Source organism: Mastigoproctus giganteus, chromosome 14 (assembly GCF_048544385.1).
Source record: "Mastigoproctus giganteus isolate SK-2022 chromosome 14, ASM4854438v1, whole genome shotgun sequence".
NCBI lineage: Eukaryota > Metazoa > Arthropoda > Arachnida > Uropygi > Thelyphonidae > Mastigoproctus > Mastigoproctus giganteus.
The window spans coordinates 22321252-22336191 of NC_143588.1; the positions used below are offsets into that span (position 1 = coordinate 22321252).

At 42.0% G+C, this 14940-nt stretch overlaps 1 protein-coding gene across 1 annotated transcript in view; it reads left to right on the forward strand.

The window, feature by feature from the left end:
• Positions 1-14940, forward strand: part of LOC150075012 (growth arrest-specific protein 2-like) — a 195578-nt gene that overhangs the window by 54826 nt on the left and 125812 nt on the right. The gene's annotated exons all lie outside the window — the stretch shown is intronic.

Here is a 14940-nt window from a genome sequence, read left to right on the forward strand (position 1 = left end):
ACACCTGCATCGTGCCATGATACAGGTGGGAAGATAAAAGGTACCCCTCCTATATTTGGGCCACTTGCCCATGAGATTCGTACCTAAACATAAAATAAAATAAAATAAAATAAAACATAAATTTTTAAAACATAAAGCAGTTGAACGATCCAGACAAACGAACAAACAAAAGAAAATGTGCGTAACAAAAAACTATATTCGAGGGCTAACTAAGAAAATATTCGAATCCGGTTTTAGAAGCTCGGTTTCGGTTTTAACAACTCAATATGAAAACCGATTTAAGCGGTTTTATTAAACCGGTTTGCAAGCCCTAGCCTGCACATCATAAAACCAAATATCATGCTGGAAACTGTGAACAGTATTCTGTTAAACCTCTCTTGTGCTGTGAATGAGGTAACGTTAGGATATCGCTAGTGAGCCTCAAAAAAGCAATATCTTTTTTCATTATTATACGTCATGCGTGTACGCGCTAGGTGCACAGCAATTAAAAAAAATACTGCTTGGTGAACTTGGGTCATCTAGTTCGTGTTGCAGAACATGATGTGCGTTGTTCGCACTTAGCACATGACAGAAATAACGCTGAGATACATTACGAATGTATGAGAATTCGACAATGAGTTAGCAGAATAGTAAAATAATCTTTAAAGCAATTTGCTACTTCCTGATATGACAGTTATCTGCCTCTGTAATAAAGAAACACCGTAGCCTCCCCCCACCGCAATATATGAGTTCAATACATGTTCTCCATTTTGAGGACAAAACAAGAAATATTCGAAATAAAAATTATTTACTGTGGTGTCAGAAAAGGCATAAATATCTTCCCAGATCATAATCACCTGAAAATCAGTGCATATAGATGTTTCTTTAGATTCTTCTTCTTCTTTGGTCCTTAGCTGGCAGCTGGGGGAGGCGGTTGGCCACGCAACCAGTATGCTGCTGTAGGTGCCGCAGGGTTTCGGACTTGCTCTGTGATGTTCTTCCATAACTTACGATCAATGGCGTCATTCCTGGCCTGGTTAAGGTCGAGACGTCGGCTCTTCAAGTCATTTTCCACTTGCTTGGCCCACGTTTTCCTAGGCGCGGTCCGTTGGATGCTCCATTGGGTGGGTCGTTGTCTCCAAAGGAGTCTGGATGGTATTCTGTTCGTGCCCATTCTACATACGTGGCCAAACCATCTAAGCCTTCGCTTCTGGATTTGGTCGGCAATGGTTGGTTGCTGTTGGCATCTGGCGCGGATGGTATCATTAGTGATGCGGTCGCGAAGAGAGATGCCCAAGATCTGCCGCAGGCATCGCATTTGGAATACCTCAAGTTTGTTCAAATCTAACTTGAGACAAATCCACAGTTTCCAATCCGTAAAGAAGAATGGGCAGAATCAAAGTCCGGAAGAGTCGGATTTTAGTCTTTGTGGAAATGTTGGTCCTCTTCCACAGACACCATTTGAGCGAGGCGAACGCAGTGGCCGCCTGTCCAATTCTGCTGTGGATTTCCATGGTGGATGCAACTTTCTTCTCCTGGACCAGCGACCCAAGGTATTTAAAGTCCTGCACTTGCTCGATCTGGACGCCTTCGAGATAGATGGTGGCTTGCGACCCATCTGTTGTCAGGGCCTTTGTCTTACCAGCATTGATCTTCAAACCGTATGGCCGGGCAATGCGGGCAATGTCGTAGAGGATGTCCGTGGCTTCAGCGTCGTTACTGGCAAGGATAGCACTATCATCAGCAAACATCAGGTCAGTCACATAGTGATCCTTGTCATATTGTATGCCCTGTTTGTTTCTGAATGCTTGCCTCATAATGGCGTCGACCACGATGTTGAAAAGCAACGGGGAGGCTACATCCCCTTGGAGGACTCCAGTTTGGATGGTAAATTCCTCAGATAAATCGTTCTGGATGCGCACCTGGCTGGTTAAACCGTTGTATGCAGTTTGGAGGAGTGTGATGACTTTTCGAGGTACATGTTCAACCTCTAGTAGTTTCCATAAGGCAGGCCGGTGGACACAGTCGAAAGCAGACTTAAAGTCAATGAAAACAATGACGGTTCGCTGTCCACACCGGATCCTCTCCTCCATCAGCTGACGAATGGCAAAGATTTGATCACAGCATCCTCGCCCGGATCTAAATCCTGCCTGTTCTTCTCGACTGGTTTGCTCGCGATGTTTTTGCAGTCTTGACTGGATGATCTTCATAAAGACCTTTCCGATGATGGAAAGGAGGCTGATGCCACGGTAGTTCTTGCAGTCCCAGTTATCACCTTTCTTGTGGATCGGTACGATAATGGCTTTCCTCCATGTTAGCGGAATTTGTTCAGTGCACCAGATGGTTTTGAGGAGCGAGTGTAGTCGGCGAAGCAGTACATCTCCCCCGGCTTTGATCGCTTCTGTGGTGTCTTGGTCCACTCCTGGTGCCCTGCCATTCTTCAGGGATTGTATGGCTGCTTTCACTTCTTCTACTGTAGGCTCAACATCGACCATGAAGACCTCAGGGGGGTCGATCAAGAGTGCTGTTGCTGGCGGTCCCTGAGGTGGGTCGTGATTATACAAAGCTTTGAAGAATTCACTCCACCGTTGCAGGCGTTCGGATGGTGATCGCACGAAGGTCCCATCAGCATTCTTGATGTTGTCACTAATCAATTTGGTCTTTCCCCTCAGACATCTGAGGGTGCGGTAGAGAGTGCGGTACTCGTTCTTGGATGCCGCCACTTCAAGATCGTCTGCCACTTGGTTCCAGTATGCTTCTCTTTCTGCTGTCATTCTTTGTCGGACTTCTCGGTTTAGCTGCCGGTACCGTTCAAAGTCGACCAACTTTTCCTGTTTCCGTTTGTCCACGAGGTCGAGGCACTCGTCTGATATCCATGGTTGCGTTCGACGTCGGGCAGGTGGACATAGGGGCTTGGCACATTCCAGGATGGCATCAGAGATCTGCTTTTCTTCTTCATTTATATCCTCGGGCACGGCCAGCATCTCGAAGCGGTTGGATAGGGCAATCTGATATGCCTGTTTGTTGGCAGCATTCATTAGCTGCCTCCAGTCCAGCTTGGCTGACCGAGATGATCTTTTTGCATCCCGTAATTTGAGCAGCACCTTAGCCCGGATGAGGTAGTGATCAGATCCGCAATCAGGTCCCCTCATGGCACGAACGTCCATGAGTGACGAGCGAAATTTGGCATTGATCAAAATGTAGTCCAGGATTGCTGAGTCCTTGCCAGATGGATTTCACCATGTAAGTTGATGTTTTTGAGGGTGCTGGAAATGGCTGTTTCCAATGATCAGGTTGTTAGATGCGGCAAAGGACAACAAACGTAGTCCGTTGTCATTGATCTTCCCATGGCCAAACTTGCCCATTGTTGTTTCCCAACTAGATCTGTCCACGCCAATGTGGGCATTAAAGTCCCCTGCGAGGATGATCACTTCTGTCTGCGGAATTGAATCCAGCGTATGTTGGAGCTGGTTGTAGAAGTCATTCTTGGTCGGGTCCAGGCTAGTCTCAGTTGGCGCATAGGCGGAGATAATATGGGTCTTGATGGTGCCCTTGACAGTAAGGACTGCCAGGCGGCCCGATATTGGTTGGAAAGCGATCACACTACTGGTGGCCTGAGCATCGACCATAAAGCCCACTCCTGCTTCTCGTTTCTCACCACCAGAGTAGAATAGCATAACCGCTTCGTTAGGTGCTGGTGGTTGGATGATCATCGTTCCAGACCCAGTGAGCCTTAATTCGGATAATGCCGCGATTGATATCTTGCACCTAAGTAGTTCTTGGGCAATGATTTCCTTTTGTCCAACGTGGTGCCCCGTTCGAACATTCCATTCGCCAATGTTAATTGTCCTTTTCGGCGTAGTAAGCTTATTGCTGTGGCCAGTGATCCACTTCACACCAGCACCCTTGGTCCCCAGTGCTGGCGCATCGGCTACCCCGAATGCGGTAACATTGTTAGATTACTGAAAAAGAAGAAATCACTGGGGATTTGGTCTGCACTGTTGGGTGAGAAATTTAACTCCAGGAATCGGCAGTCTCTCATCGCAACAATTACTTTTATGCAACTTGTGTACAGGGGCATTGTCATTAAGAAGCAGGATACCTCGTGTTAGTTTTCCTGTTTTGTGTTCCTCTATGGCTCTCACAATTTTTTGAGAATAGCAGCATATACATCTCTCGTGGGTTATAATCACTGTCCTACCACACCGGATGGAAAAAGCCGAGTTCAAATTCCGTCAGTGACACGCATTATTATTATTTTTTCCCCCACCATATGGTTGAGTTAGTCTCAGGTGAGGATTGAATATTTTTTTCCTTGGGGGAACTCCGGTTCTTCGCCCAGCAAACCGACTGAAAAACACACTCAATTACATCAGTTACAGCTGCTATTGATAAAGGGATGGATGAGTGGGAGAAGACAGAGTGATAATCAGTGGCTATTGCTCTTCGTGGACTAATGTTATTAGTGGAGTCCCTCAGGGTTCGATGTTGGACCCATTGTTTTCTATATTTATGAATGATATTGATGAAAGCATATCATGCTTAATGCCCAAGTTTGCAGATGATATGAAGGGTAGTTAATAATAGTAATCACAGTATGCTACCACAACACGATCTAGAAAAGTTAGGCAGATGGGCTGAGAAATGGCAATTGAAGTCCGACATTGATAAATGCCAAACACTACGTATGGGTAGCTGTAACGCCAAAGTAATCTACCAACTGTGTGGTATTATACCCAGGGTAGTGGAAAATGAAAAAGAGTCTGGAGGTAATTGTGCAGTCAGATATGAGAATTTTCCCGAATTTTTTAGTCACAGAACACTTTTCATCTCACAACATATCCCCGGAACACTTACGAAACACAGGTTTAGCGAGAGCCAAAGAACTGTTGCTAATATTTTATTACATACGACGCAGTGTGCATCAGGAGCATCTTCATTTCCAAAACATGTGAATAACTGTCATTATACTTTCGTTTTGGTCTTTTATTAGTTGGTTCCTGTTTTCTCACTTCGTATTTCGGGGGAACAAAAGGCTGCGATTGTTCATCCTCACTTTGAAGTGTGACAATATTGTGTTCGTTTTCATCGAACACAGTTGCACTACTAGAAGTACTTTGCTTCTCGTTTTAAAGTTCCTTTTTTCAACCACAAATCTATGGTCACATATTTTAGAAATAATATTTCGAAATATTAATAATTATCAAAAAAATTTAAAGGAAGTGAGTTTAGTTATTATATCGGTTCGCTTCCTCCTCTCCTTCAACCGGTGTACTTCAGACTAAATCGCATACGAATAGCATACTAGATCACCACATTGCTACTTTTTTGAAGGTGTCTTTAACTCACGCATACTTCTATGCACAGCCCGCCAAAATAAAGCATTCAGCGGTCTATTTGATTATTAGTCTCAGCCAGTACATTAATAATTAATAATTAATGAAAAAAAATTATGTTAAATATTATAATGATACAAAAGTGGTGTACGCCGCAAATATGCAAAATTTATGTATTTTATTTTTTTTAATGATTAATTACGATTTTTCGCGGAACACTTGTTCACATCTCATGGAACACTAGTGTTCCGAGGAACGCAGTTTGAGAAAAATTGGTATAAGGCAAGGTCAGGCCACATCGTCAGTACTGTATACAGGTATGGAGTCCTCGTTTTAGGAAAGATCTCTAGCTGCTGCAAAGAGTACAGAGAAGAGCAGCGAGATTGGAGAGGGGAACAAAGAAGGGAGCAAAATGGGATGACCTGCGAGATTTATTTTCTTCTTTTCCTTAGTCGGATTACTTTTTCAAAACTTCTGATGTCGACATTTGCTCAGATCGTGTCAGTGAAATTATTCTTGCAGGAATGGAATCCTTTATCCCTCACTCCACTTTAAAATCTCGTCCTTTATCTAAACCTTGGTTTTCCAATAAACGTTCTAAGGCCGTTGAGAAGAATGTTGCGTATCGTAATTGGCTTGTTTCTAATTATGTTTCATTTTCTGCCTACACCAAAACTCGCAACAATTGTAAAGCAGTTATTAATCAGTTCAAACTAGATTTTGAACAGGCTAAGAGTAGAAAACTTGCTTCTTGCCCTAATGGTAGCCAAGCATTCTGGTCTCTTGCCAAAGCTATTGGCCGCAACTTTTGCCCATCTCTGCTCTCACTTCTGTAAAAACCAGATGGCTCTGTTGTCACTTCAGCCAAGGATAAAGCTGACCTGCTAGCATCCCATTTTTCTTCCAACTCATGTATTAATGATCTTGGTAAAACACCTCCCACCATTCCCAACACGCTCCATTCAATGCCTCCTGTGGTCTTCCGTCAAAAGGATGTCAGAAGAATTTTGACGAATCTTGATGCTAAGAAAGCTCCAGGTCCCGATGGTATTTCTCCACTTGTTATGAAAACTTGTGCTCCTGAACTTACTCCTATTCTTTGCCGCCTTTTTTCACTTTCTTATTCCAAAGGTGTTTTTCCTTCTGCTTGGAAATTTTCTCATATCCAGCCAGTTCCTAAAAAGGGTGACAAATCCCTCACATCCAATTATCGTCTCATTGCAATTACTTCTACTCTTTCTAAAGTAATGGAGAAATCAATTAACTGCCAACTCTTAAACTACCTAGAAACCTTCCGTCTGATCAACGATCGCCAGTATGGATTCCGTCAGTATCGATCCACTGGTGATATTCTGGCTTATGTTACCCATTTATGCACTAATTCAATGGAAAGGTTCGGTGAAACACAAGTAGTTGCTCTTGACATCTCAAAGGCTTTCGATCGTGTTTGGCATAAAGGTCTTCTAAACAAACTTCCATATTATGGTTTGCCAATTGATTTTTGTAATTGGCTATCCAGTTTTCTCTCTGATCGCTCACTGAGGGTGATGGTAGATGGCTCTCTGTCTTCTAACTTCTTCACTAATGCTGGTGTTCCCCAAGTTTCAGTTCTTTCCCCCACTCTTTTCCTCTTGTATATTAATGACCTTCTTCCATTGACTGGAAATCCTATCCATAGTTTTGCCGATGATAGCACATTGCATTCCACTTTCCATTTTGAGAAACCTTGCCCTGTTCAATCAGCTTCAACTTCTCGAAAATTTGCTACCAATTCCTTAAATGCCGATCTTCAGGTAATTCTCCAGTGGGGCAAAGACAACTTAGTTGATTTCAACCCTTCTAAAACTCAGTCTTGTCTTATATCTCGCAAAAAGGATTCTTCTGCTCCTATGCTTATCTTTAGTGATTCTCCGATTTCTAGGCAAAATGATATACAGTATCTCTCTTGGCACAAGCACATTGCAAATATTGCCTCCTCTGCATCTAAAAAACTTGGTTTTCTCTTTCGCTCTCGGCATTACTTTTCTTCCAAACAGCGCCTCCGTAGCCAGGTGGGAAGGAGCAGCGGTGCGTAGCACACGCTTCTTGATTAGACTGGGGTTTGAGCCCGTCACCACCAAATACGGAAGATGTGGAAAGGTCAGGAAATGACCACCGCATCTCCCGGAGCAATATGGCCTTAGTTGCTAATGCTCCTAAAAACCAAATAACAAACAAACAAACAAACAATCTTCCAAACAGCTGCTCACTCTGTATAAATCGCAAATCCGCCCTACCATGGAATATTGTTCCCACATCTGGGGGCAATGCCCCCAAAACCTCTCTCAGGCTTCTTGATTCCATTCAGAAGAGGGCAGTTAGGTTAATTAATGATTCATCTCTAACAAAGTCTCTCCACTCGCTGTCTCATAGACGTACTGTTTCTGCTGCATGCCTCTTCTACAGATACTTCCATGGGCACTGTTCTTCTGGATTGGCTTCTATAATTCCCGCTCTCTCTTTCAACACAGTCCGAACACGTGCCGCCACCAGCCAACATCCATTTACTGTCCAACTGGAAACTTACAGAACCAGCTTTTCATCTTCCTTGTTTATTCATTCAATTGCCGTTTTCTGGAACAACTTTCCTTCGTACGTATTTCCTGAAAATTACTGTCTACAGAAGTTCAAGTCCAATATCAACAAATATCTTCTTTCATCTTCTCAACCTCCAACCCAAGCACGGTACTAAGTACTATAGGTTCTAATACCTCTCGTGTTTGGGGTTTACATTAAAAAAAAAAGAAGTGATCTTACCAAGAAAGGTTTCAGTTCTGCAAAACGCAGCGTGTGGAGACTAGGAACCTGGAAGATGATCTGATTGAGGTATTTAAGGCTTTGAATGGATTGAGAACGCCGAATGCTGAAGAGATTCTTCCTTTTGCCCAGACTATGCACATGAGGAATCATGAATTCAAATTGTGGAAAGATGGTTGCTGAATATGGAAGTTTGTCTTTAGCCAGCAGGTGGTTAGTCTCTGGAACAAGCTTCCATCTTTTGTTGTTGTGGAAGTTGATAGCTTAAATGAATTCAAGGAAAAACTAGTCAAATTATTGGGGATGAATGGATGGGTGAAATGGGATTTTTTTTTTTTTTTTTTTAATGACTGATGCTCTCTTACATCATAAACTTGCTCTCTTGCACCATTAGGCGCCTCCGTAGCCAGGTGGGAAGGAGCAGCAGTGCGTAGCACACGCTTCTTGATTAGACCGGGGTTCGAGCCCGTCACCACCAAATACGGAGGATGCGGAAAGGTCATTCAGGGAATGACCACCGCATATCCCCGAGCAATATGGCCTTAGTTGCTAATGCTCCTAAAAAAAAAAACCAAAAACCAAACTCTTGCACCATTTGCCACTACTAATGCTAACGAAATTTGATCGGCCAGCACCTCGTTCATCCATTTCGGCATTCTCGAGCAATATATATTTTTAATTTTATACTGTATTATGCATTTATGGCTTCCGTGATTTTTGCTTTAAAGGTATTCTATAAATTCAAGTGTTTCCGCTCAATTAATAGATGCCATATAGCGCCTCAAACTGTCAAATTCCCCTCTTCTGAAATTAAAACCCTTGCCTTTTCCTAACTACTGCAATACTTTTTCTCATCGTCCAACTGACGACTGCATGATCACTGCCTGCTAGTTGTTCCTGTATTTTATGCCATGTGATATCACGTAATTTGGGAGTAATGACGAGGTGAAGAATATTCTCATCCATAGTATTATCTTTTGACATGCTGGTATAAATAATAATCACCTAATTTATTTTTTAAAAAAAATTCCTAACGGAAATCAGATCACAGTTAAGTGGGAGAGATAACTCACCTCAAGGTTAGTTCCCCCTCCCACCTTACAATCTGGAGCAGATAGAAGTCACCCAACTAAACGAGGACAAAATTGCAAAAGTTTGGAAGTTTTGGCAAGAGATGGTAGTTTGACAATCAGAATTATGGGTGATTAGTTAGATATGAATAAGGAGATAATTTCTCAAATTCTGAATGGAGATTTACGGTCTGTGCAAAATTTGTGCCGCACAGCCTCACGGATGAGCAGAAACCATGAAGAGCGTCAACATGTGAAGATTTCATCCAGACTTGTCAATGCAGCAAAAATACGGAGTCTTCCCTTTAATGCTAGCTGGCCATACTTATTTGAGCCCCAATAGGATACCTTTAATGGCAATAAACCTAACAAAAACAAGCCAATTGGAATGAGATTAATACAATTAATACAGTGTTGGAATTTACATATGGGTAATATCTTTCAGGAAACAAACATGTATGATCTGAGTGTACACTGGTGTTCAAAGAAAGTGCATCACCTAGGAATTTCACATCCCTTTTTCGCGATGGTATGTTACATTAATGACTAGCATCACAAATACAAATATAAACAAAAGATATTTATTAATAGTTAAGGCAAAGCTAAGTAATATTTGACAGGTGCTCTCAAAATATTCCAAATTGAGCATTTGCAACCTTTATACAACAGTTTTGGTAAACATGACAATTATGGCTGAAATGTTATTAGAAACCCTCAATTTGCTTCAGTTTATCATTTTAAATGGAAAACAAAATGAAAAGTTCGCCAGGTGCAAACTAATATTTAGTTGAACCACCTCTGGTCTTGATGACAGCAGCACACCGTCGAGGCATTTACAAGATCGAGTTCTGAAGATAATCAACTATTAGTTCGTGTCCCAAACACGAATTATGGTTTTCTGAAGTTCACGAAGGGTCTTTGGTTTCTTTCTGGCAACTGCAGATTCCACACCATGCCAATAGTTCTCTATAGGATTCAGGTCCGGCTTGTTTCCTGGCCAGCTAAGAGTTGTAATGGACTGTTCTTCCAACAATTTTTTCACCTATAACAAATGTAAACGCATTACTGTCGAACCTCTAATGCAGAAATAAAGTATTAAAGCTAAAGTAACTACAGAAGTGTCTATTTACACTTTTCTCCCGATAACAAGGAGCAGAGTCGTCCTGAAAGATGCAGTTACTTGGCAGGTTGAAATGGTCTCTAATGGTTGGCAGCCTTCCAATATAGCCAAGTATCCATTGGCATTTACGGAACCTTTTATAAACTGCAGGCGATACGAAATGCACCCCTATATCATTTGTTGTTGTTATTTGGTTTTTAGGAGCATTAGCAACTAAGGCCATATTGCTCCGGGAATATGCGGTGGTCATTCCCTGACCTTTCTGCATCCTCCGTATTTGGTGGTGATGGGCTCGAACCCCGGTCTAATGAAGAAGCGTGTACTACCCACTGCTGCTCCTTCCCACCTGGCTACGGAGGTGCCCCTATATCATTTAGCTGGTAGGGAATTTCACTGTAGACACCATACAGTCTAGATGGTATTCTTCACGTCTGAGGCTAATCGTTTGTCTCCCATCAGAGATATGCAGGTTGAATTTCTTCTCATCCGAGAAAATAACTGACTTCCACTGCTCGGGGGTCCATTTGACATGCTTCTTACACCAAATTAGTCGGATCTTTTTCATTTTTTGTGGGGCTTCTTAGGAAAACGGGCTACAAGTCCATTATTGAAGAGGCGTCTTCTGACTGTTACTGCACTTGCTACCACTCCTGTATGTTCTTCTCATTCTCTTTTCAGCTCAGACGAAGAAGCTTTACGGTTTTTAAGGCATAAGCGCTTCAAAACGCGGTTCTGTTATAGCGTAGAGACTCGTTTGCGTCCGGTTCTTTCATTCCCATCAGCAGAACCAGTATTCTTGCGTTTGGAAAGAAATCTACTCACCCTTGACTGATTACAAGACACTCTACAAGCAATATGACGGGAAGAACATCCTTCCTCGCAACAACAGCACTCTTTCTTCGTGGCGTCAACTGCATGTAATGCGCCATTCTGACACAATCAACGAGAATGACTGCAACTCTTGCAGAGCGTACTTACCGTATATAGCTGATGCAATATTACATCATCACCTACGCATGCCAATCTTATCTGATGCAATCTCTAAGAAGATTGCCATATACTTACGTTATTCGGACGACAATTGCAAATTTAAGGGGTGATGCACTTTCTTTGAATGCCAGTTTTGAATGCCGGTCTGTGATTTCTCTTTCCAACAATGGAAAAAAAAAAAAAAAGCAACATATCTCACGATCAGGAAACTCCATTTATAGCATGTAGCTATAAATTCTCAGTATTACCAAATATATACCGATGGCTGAAAAATAAATAACAGTAGGTGCAGCAGCAGTTTCTTCCATCTTTTCTGGTCCTGTGTCCCTTCCGAATGAATGCAGTATCTACTCTGCCGAACTGTTTGCTATTAAAATAGTTCTAGATTATGTGACTAATCTGTGCAGTAAGAAAACAGTGACCTATTCTGACCCTTTGACTGCAATATAGCATTAAAAAATGCACCCTCTCCTTCAGGAGAGGGTGGATAGCATTAATGCTATCCACCCTCTCCTGAAGCAAATTATTTTTAATCCAATCCACCCTCTCCTGAAGCAAATTAGATGACAGTTAATTGCGTTACATGCTGTTAATCAATTACGCGCTTTCTATTGGATGCCAGATATTGCAAGCTTAAAAGGAAATGAATATACAGATTAAGCCACTAAACAACCAACCTCTGCATGCTCTCTTAATTACCAATTGCCGTATACAGACTACAAATCAATTATAAAAAAAAAAACGTTTGTAAAGAAACAATGGTTGCAAATCTGGCAGGCTCAGGGTGACAATAAGCTGCTTCAATTTAAACGGAAATCTCAGTTGTGGGCATCAAGCATGAGATCAAATAGGCAGGAGGTAGTCCTGGGGATGGTCTGCCTCTTTGTACGTATTGTCAGTCTTTATTTGTGGTGAAGCATATTCTGATAAATTGTAACCATTATATTAATGTTCAAAACACAATTTCGTATCGCTTTCTCATTTGCAAGAATCTTTAACGTTATCTCATCTGATTGGAGATAATGCAAATCTAGTTATTTGTTTTCTTGAAACAGACAATTATTTAACAGATTTTAACTTGTAACTGTAATACTGAATAGAAATAGGCACAATATGGGCTTAGTAGCCCTTGTGCCATAAAACAACATACCAACTAACTTCTCAAGCCAATCCAAATTTCCTCAACTGTCCGAACAATTTAAGTTAATTGCACTCCGTGGCGCAGCTAAGAAAGTCAGGATTTCTAGCAGGTCGAATCGGTGTTTTAATAAGGAAACCAAGCTGGCCTTCACCAAGAAGCAGAAAGCCTACCGGAAATGGCAGATATCTCAACTTTCCTCAGACTGTAATATCTTTAAGAAAAAAAGAGCTTACTTCCTAAAAAACAAAAGGCAAGTCCTAAAACAAGTTGTTCTTGATTGGTTAAAGAGGGATAGGTTTCTATCACACAACACAAATCATCGTATCATTGATCCAAAGCTTGTCCAGGAATGGGCACAGTGCAACTTCCTGCTGGCAGATTTTCCACATCTAGATTCCTCTCCCCCTCACTGGAGGGCTGGCTACTTAGGGCACGGATGAATGACATAGAAATATCCAGAGAGATCCTGATTAATGCCATTAACAAATTACCGAACAAAGCTACCGTGGGACCAGACGGCTTGCCACTATTCATAGTAAAAATATGATATGCACCTTTTACTTCACGTTTTCAGACGAATCTTACAATCTGGAATCGTTCCATCAATTTGGAGATTAGCATTAGCATTAACATTAGTAGAGGCGTAAGATGCAGAAAAGCAAGCTCATGTAGCATCAGCCAAAAAAAAAAAAAAAAAACCTACCCCTACATTCGTTCCAAATGCCTGTCCAGCTCAGCCTTAAATTTATTTAGGCTATCAACTTCCACAACAAAAGATGGAAGTCTGTTCCACCAACCAGCTACCCGCTGACTAAAGGAAAATTTGCACACATCTGTTCTACAACTGTCTTTCCTCAATTTCAAACAGTGCCCCCTCAGGTTCTTAAACTGAGCAAGAGGAAGAAACCCACCAGCATTCAGCTTGCTCAACCCATTCAACGCCTTATACACCTCAATCAGATCACCTCGCAGGTGCTTACTCTCTAGGCCCTGAAATTTGCAGAACTTAAGCCTTTCTTGATAAGGCACCCCTTTGTTCTCCTCACCAATTTTGTTGCCTTTCTTTGTACTCGTTCTAGCAACTCTACATCTTTCCTAAAATGAGACCTCCAGACCTATACGTAGTACTCTAAGTGTGGCCTAACCATTGGCTTGTATAACAGGATAATCACCTCCCTGTCCCTGCTAGCAAAATTCCTATATATCATTGACAAGACTCCATGACCTGCCCTGGCCACCCATCTGCACTGCTCAGCAAACTTGATATTTGACTGCACAATTACCCCAGGCCTTTTTCACTTTCCACTTCCCTGAGTGTAGTACCACACTGTTGGTACGTTTCTCTTCGGTTATTGCTACCCATATGCAGTACTTTGCATTTGTCAATGTTAAACTTCAGTTGTCACTTCTCGGCCCATTTTCCCAACTTATCTAGATCGAGTTTGAGTAGTATACTGTCTTTATGTGTCGTTAACAACCCTGCCAACCTTTGTATCTTCTGCAAACGTGGACATTAACCCCGATATACCTTCATCAATATCATTGAAGAATACACAAAACAACAATAGGCCCAGCACTGAACCCTGGGGAATTACACTAATAACATTTGTCCATGAAGAGCAGTGTCCGTTGTTTACCACTCTCTGTCGTCTCCCACTCAACCATCCCTTTATCCATTGTAGCAGCATAACCTTAATGCCATACCTCTCCAATTTGTACAGCAGTCTTCCACGCGCAACAGTATCAAAAGCTTTCCTGAAATCCAAGGTATGAATTATTTTTCGCATTCAGTTCCTTTGTGACCACATCATAGTATCCAATCAAATTGGTCAGACAAGACCTCCCTTTAACTAACCCATGCTGTGTCTTAACTGTTACTGCAATCTTCTTTAACTAGCGATTCCCTTATTTTTCCCAGAACACAAGTGAAACTAACAGGTTTATGGTTTCTTGTTTCACCTTTTTATCATTAGCATTAGTAGAGGCATACGATGCAAGAAAGCAAGCTTATGCAGCATCAGCCAAAAAAAAAAAAAAAAAAATCCCTCCATTCCTTCCAAATGCCTGTCCAGCTCGGCCTTTCATTTACTTAGGCTATTAACTTGCAGAACAAAAGATGCAATCCTGTTCCACCAATCAACTATCCGCTGGCCAAAGGCAAATTTCCGCACATCTATTTTACAACTGTCTTTCCTCAATTTGTAACTGTGCCCCCTCAGGTGCTTAGTCTGAGAAAGAGGAAGAATCCCATCAGCGTTCAGCCTGCACAACCCATTCAAGGGGCCTTATACACCTCAATCAGATCACCTCGAAAATGCCTATTCTCCAGGTGCTGAAATTTGCAGAACTTAAGCCTTTCTTGGTAAGAGCACCTTTTTGTTCCCCTTCTTTGTACTCATTCTAGCAACTCTACATCCTTCCTAAAACGAGGCTTCCAGACCTGTAATCAGTACTCTAGGTGTGGCCTGACCATTGACTTGAATAACGGGATGATCACCTCCCTGTCTC